This window comes from Thermobia domestica, chromosome 12 (assembly GCF_964235325.1).
Source record: "Thermobia domestica chromosome 12, izTheDome1.hap1.1, whole genome shotgun sequence".
Lineage (NCBI taxonomy): Eukaryota > Metazoa > Arthropoda > Insecta > Zygentoma > Lepismatidae > Thermobia > Thermobia domestica.
The window spans coordinates 143624387-143631416 of NC_137465.1; positions in this window are offsets into that span (position 1 = coordinate 143624387).

Sequence of the window (7030 nt, forward strand, 5' to 3'; positions counted from 1 at the left end):
GATTTTCTGAGATTCTTCCGTTTCCTTTCACTATCTTCATTTCACTATTTAGTTAATTATCATCATCGGAGTTTTGTTAGCCTCGGAGCACAATCGTCGGACGTTTTAAACTTTATAAAAATAAACAAATAATAAAAAAGATAACTTCTTCGGTTTAATTTTCAAAACATTTAGTGTCAATACCGTAATTCTGTTCAATATTTTTTGTCTCAAGTAGGATTAGCATGTGTTAGATTTATTTTTATATATAACTAAAAATACATAACTTAAAATATTTGAGAACAAGATCCTGAGACGAATATTCGGACCCAAGAGGAACAGGAATGGGGAATGGCGGAAACTTCATAACGTGGAACTACATAATTTATACGATTTACCAAACATTGTTAGGGTAATCAAATCTAGGATGCTTAGGTGGCAGGTCATGTAACTAGGATGGAAGAAAGTAGAAACGCTTTTAAAGTCTTGACTGGAAGACCAATCGGAAAACTACCAGTAGGAAAAAGGCGTAGATGGGCGGACAATATTAAGATGGATCTCGCAGATATAGGAATATAAAGTAGAAACTGGATACAGTTGGCTAAGGATAGAAGTCAATAGAGAGCTTTTGTAAACTCAGCATTGAACCTTCGGGTTCCATAGCCATCTTAGAGTTAATTTGGTTAACTAAAAAGACATAATGGCATAACAAGAAGGACTTACAAGAAGGCAACTAAATTTTTACAATATTGATTACGGAAATATACGTTTCTTTCTTTCGCGTTTACAATTGCGTGTGTTCCATTTCCTACTTTGCGACTGGTTGGTTGATTTAGTTCAGCTTCCCTTTCAGCGACGAGGTTATAAGAGACGTGGACCTACAGCTTACAATGGAACCCGAACCACGTGAGCTCCCATCAGGAATCGAGGCTGTGTTCAGTTTCCGCCAAGTGAGTTTTGTAGTGGACAAAAACCGTGTGCGTGCGTTTTCTTGGAGATCTCCCGTTTTTTCACTTTCTTCATTCCATCATTTCATTCATTGTCATCATCACCGTCTCCTTTACTTTGCATGTTTAAACATGAAGTGTAAACTGAAAAATTTCAATTTATTTTTTCTACCTATGTTTTCAGCACTGAAATCATTTCACAAAACTTGTTCATTACCAAGCTATCCAAAAACTTAACTACATTATATCGTATGTTCACTTTCTTTACATTTTCTTTTTTCTTTATTATTTTCCGATATGGGTCATTCCATATCAATTCAACACAGTGACTTAACCTCATTATCTCAGATTTCAATGAAATCTGGTACATAGATGCCCTCTAGATAGACTAAGAAAAATACAAAATTTCAACTTTATATATCAACCGGTATTGAAGATAGGGCTGTGTAAAGTTTGAGATATCCCCAAAATAGCATGTTCAGTGAATTTTGAAATTGGAATTGCAGCTCTCCTAATTGAACTAGAGAGCTGTTGAGGTGTCATTTTACAGCATTTTTCATGCCATTTCTTGTGATGTACAACATTATATAGGTTAATACATAATTGTTTTTCTTTAATCAAAATCAAAATTTTACTTCAAAATTTTTCAAAACACGCGTATTTTAAAATTTTGAAATTAACTTCATTAAAAGATAATATTGTTGTAAAGCGCCTGGCTAAATATGAGTATGGAATGATAATGGGTTTATTGTTTAAAAAATTCAAAACTAACACTTGATTTTTCAAGAATATTCTGTACATAGGGTAATAACACACAAATGCTGTTTTACACTTCTGTGAAAATAAAAATGAACACTTACTTGAAGAAAGAGTATAGATGAGTCTATAGTAAAACTTTTCAATGAGTAGTAGGATATGTTTATCATTTGAAGTTGGAAAAAATCATCAGTATTTCTTGGATATGAGAATGATGGAGATGGCTCAGGCGGATGAAGGAGTTGCTTTTACTTCAAGTTCTTCAGTTTTCTGTAAAATATGCCCGAGTCACCCATCTCCTTCATAGACAGTGGTGACAGCCTGATATGTCTTGTAATTGAACTTTATTTGGAGATTTTGACACTTCCTTTTCCCAACCCTGTAAACCATCTGAAAATTTTAATACAATTTGTTCTCATATTGAATTTGACTCCCCTGAAGAGCTGTGGATTCCCCGAAATAAATTTCTGTGTACGTCCCTGATTACCAGTATGCTAAAATGGCATTTGTACAAACAATGAATGCTGGAATTTTAAAATTAAAAATTTAGTATGAGATATTATTAAAGAAAATTAAAAAGTCCAATTTATAAGCTACAGAGGTAGTCGATAAAGTTTGCCTACTTTTTACCAAAATATTTAAGCAAAGTTAAAACTATTGATAACTATGAAACTGACGTTCAGGCAAACAGATAGATAAGATAGAATTTGTTTCTTCAGCAGAGGCAGCTTCAGGATTTTAATTTTGAGTAGGCCTATTTCTTTTAAAAATATAAATGTATAGGATTTGTTCCTTTGCAGTAAATATTTATCTATTATCTTTTAGATGTTTATATTTTTCAAAATTTTGGGTAGGCGCGGGCCTAATCGCTAAAGCTGTTTCGTTCGTTTGGTTTGTTTAGGCTTAAATCCTTATGTAACACCGAGGTTATGAAGGATTGGACATATTACTTAAAGTGGCATCTGAACCACTACCTGGTTTTCAGCTGTGAAAATTATTGTGGGCTCAGCGGGACCCCTAAATTACAAGGCGAAAATTAGAATCAACTAACACAGATGATTCGAGATATGCGAACATGTCAGTACGAAAGTCATGATTTGTGGCATTATTTTTGTTTACACCATTTTTTTTTAAAAAAAGAAAAACATTGTTTAAACCACCTTGGTTTAAACCATCCAACCCTGCTGTTGTATCAGTGCAAGATGTATACTTTTTATAAACTACGTATATTTACAGTAACAATTTTGTGAAACTTGTATTAATATTATTTTATTAACTTTTATAAAACGGAAGTTCAAAAGTATCAGCACTTTAACTTAGCTTTAAGTTAAAGTTTTTAGAGCATCAGCTAGTAAGTATTGTCAGATTGTTGCAAGTCTTTATGATGTTTTAGACCCATTACTCTACTCTTCATATTTATTCCCACAAGTAAAATAACAAACAACAAAAAACATTACATACAAAAAACATTATCTTTCAGCTAGGTACAGGATATTAATGAAAACTCTAGTGTTAGTTCTATTTTTTTAACAATGAAACAATTATCATCCCGAATTCATACTTTGCCAGGTGCTTTACAATAATACTGTCTATTCACGGAATTAACTTCAAAATTTTAAAATATGTACTTTTTGAAAAAAAAATTGAAGTAAAATTTTGATTTTATTAAAAAAAATTATATTAGCCTATACGATAATGTAATACATCAAAAGAAAGGACATGAAAAATACTTAAAATGACATCTCAACCAGCTCTCTATCTCAATTAGGAGAGTCGCAATACCAATTTCAAAATACATTGAACATACTATTTTGGGCAATTTTCTGAAACTTTATATAGACTTATCTACAATACCGGTTGAGATATAAAGATGAAATTTTGTATTTTTCTTAGTCTATATGCATAGTGCCCCTGTGCAAAATTTCATGACAATCTGAGATGGTAAGGTAAATTTTGTTTTCAAATTGTGTTGGTTTGACGTGGAACTGCTCATATGTTGTTAAAAATAATACTTATTGCCAACATCCTCCCTTTTCCTTAAGTATACTCCCACCTGAGTAGTGCTTTATAAATCGTCGAAAACCTGATTCTTGGTTCGTAAGTTCCATTCCATACTTTTTTGTCAAATAAATTTACTATCTTGGAAATTCCGCTAACAAGCATCTAATTCTTGTTGCTTACCAAACAATTTGTGACTTTGACTGCAGGGGATGGGCACGGTTATATTATTGACTTGTGGGGATTTTTTTTCCAAGATAGTAAAGATATGACTGTTTTTCCTTGTCATTCTCGAAAAGTGCTCAGTTACTAGTACAATGTATTGTACTAGTCAATTCAGTGGACGTTTCTTTATCATGGAAACCAATTACATATTGCCTTTTGGTGTCCTTGTTTCCTTCTACATTCCGCAGAAATTGCAGAAGCCACCTTTGTGTTGTTTTGAATGACATTTCGAAAATGACAAGCAAAAACAGTCATTAGCCTAAATACTACCCCAAAGATACTACCCTACTCACATACAAATATGCCTTTCAAACCAGATCGGGCAGAAATGGGCCACAAACGGTCATTTCCTATAACAGATAACATTCTCTACGAGTACTATCACATCCAGCACACAGTAGAACTGACTCGGATGGACTCAAAATAAAACTCTACATGAAATTCAATATCAAGTATACAAATTTTGGTTTACGATCTAATTTTATTTATCCACATATTGACTAGTACATGGAATTATATTAGAGTTCTATGTATGTGTCGTGAACGATGAATCTATAACAATGTTCTGCACAACATTATTTTGTTTTCACATCATGAACTTTGCGTCTGCTACCGGGGTAGATACAAGGCCTTCCTCCACCAACTTTAATCTTTCACATTGGTACTAACTGTAAACCCAACCCTTAGAAGCTGCACGAAAACCTACCTATTTCTGCAAATCTTACGTCTTTCCTTATTAAACGTGAAATGTCTTTCATATTTATGATAATTTCGAATTTTGAGGTTTTGGCCAGGTTTGAAAGGTGTCTGGACTGATGAAAGTAAAAATAGGACTAATCAAAGATTAGGCGCAGCTAGTTGCACTGATCAGGTACTAAATCTGATTAGCGAAATTACTACAAGTAATTATCATGAACACTTATTAAGCACTTATTTATTCAGTTAATAAACTTGGACACAATCTAAATACACTTACGAATATTGTCATACTCTTATCTTAAAATCACAAGCAATCGTAATATGAATCTAACTTCTCATTGCAATTATTCAGTTTACAACAACCACAGGTAAATACGTTTCATTCTCTTCTACTACTCCACGTACATGGCGTAAAGCACTAGTCATTTGTTGCCAACTCTGATATTCTCCACTATTCAATACCCAACATGGACCACTGTGAGTAGTAAAAAATCTTTATGGAATGGTGTTCAGTTCTGGTTACATCCTTTTAAGTCACCAGCAATTCGATATCATACTTTTCACTTCATGGACTGCTTTATTATACAGTTACTCTAAATTTTCAATGAATGGCCTATTATCAATAAGTAGAGGCATTTTGGGTAAACCAAGGTAAATCTTGGCGCAGTTCATGATCTCTCTAAGTTTCGTCGCAGTTAGGATTACTTTAAAACTTCATGTTTATATTTCGCAAAAAAAAAAAAAAAAAAAAAAAAAAAAAAAAAAAAAAAACTTGTTACGTGACAAACGTCTTAAACATAGTGTCAAATTATAATTACATAATATATTTTGCAATAAGTAATAGTATATATACAACTTTCCTTTGCGCTTACAGCTCGATAGTTTTGTCCACGCGTGTTGTGAAAATGCTGTCTCGACTCCAAAAGTATGTATCTATCGGAGAAGCTGAGTGTCGTCTCATGTATTGTACGTTCTTGGAAATTTAACATTGTAATAATATTAACATTAAGAATTATACTATATATTACACATTTCCATGCAATTATTACATATTATTATTATTATTATTATTATTATTATTATTATTATTATTATTATTATTATTATTATTATTATTATTATTATTATTATTATTATTAAGTATTCCGCCTATTGGCAGGTCCTGGCACTAATGAGGTTTTTTCTTCTTCTTAATTTTCAGTTTGGGCCTGGAAATGTTTCTTCCGCGTTTTTCGATTTTCAGCTTCCTCTATCAACACCCAATATTTTCTTCTAATTTTCAAGTCATTGATCAGTTGCGTTCTTCTCCCTACTCATCGCTTTCCTTCCATCTTTGCTTCTATGGCGGTATGAAAAAGACCATTTCTTCGCAAGATGTGTTCAAGCTAATTGGCCTTTCTACGAAGGATGATGGCTAGAAGCTTCCTCTTTTCTCCAATTCGTTTTAAAACGTCTTCGTTTGTTACACTTTCTGTCCATGTTATCTTCCTCCAACCCCACATTATGAAGCTCTAAATATTTTTTATGTAACTTCCGTAATGTCCAAGGTCTCTGAACCAAAAAGTCCAATGCTCCATTTATTGCATTTGATCAATTTCTTCCTTAATCCAATATTAAGGCTGCTAGCTAAGAGTGACTTTTTCTTGTTGAATAATTCTTTGGTTTGGTAATTCTCGACCTGATATCTCTGGTTCAATACGTGTCTTACGTCAAAATACTTCCCAGATATTTCAAATGGTCGACCTCTTCAAGTATTCTTTGTTCTATTCTGATCCGTAAATGGGAATTTCCACGTAATATTCTCCTGACTTTCGATTTATCGATGTTGATTTCCATTCCATATGGTTTTCCAGTGTCAACTACTTCGTCAATCATCTCATGTAGTCCTTCTTCGGTTCTAGATATAATAACCGTATCATTTGCATACCTGATCTTGATAATGATCTACCCTCCAATCTTGAAATCTTCAGTTCCCGTTAATGCTTCCTTCATTAACCATTTACTATAAATGTTGAATAATTGGGGCTACATACTACATCCTAGTCTGACTCCTCTTCCAATCTCCACATTACTGGTTTCTCCTTGATTCAAGCGCATCTTGACTCGTCCCATGTACAGGTTACGAATGAGCCGTCGGTCTCCCCAGTTGACACCTATTTCTTTAAGTATTTGCAAAAGTTTCGTCCAGTTTACCCTGTCAAATGCTTTTTGCCAATCTATGAAGCACAAACACATCTCTTTCTTTATGTCCAGAACTCGTTCTGAGATAATTGTCATCAACCCAATGGCATCTTTGATTCCTTTTCCTTTCCGGAATCCGAACTGATCTTCCTCCAACATCTCTTCAATCTTATTTTCCAGTCGTCTGTTCAGTATGCGCGCAATTATCTTCCCAGTGTGGGAATAAGGCAAATGGTTCTATGATC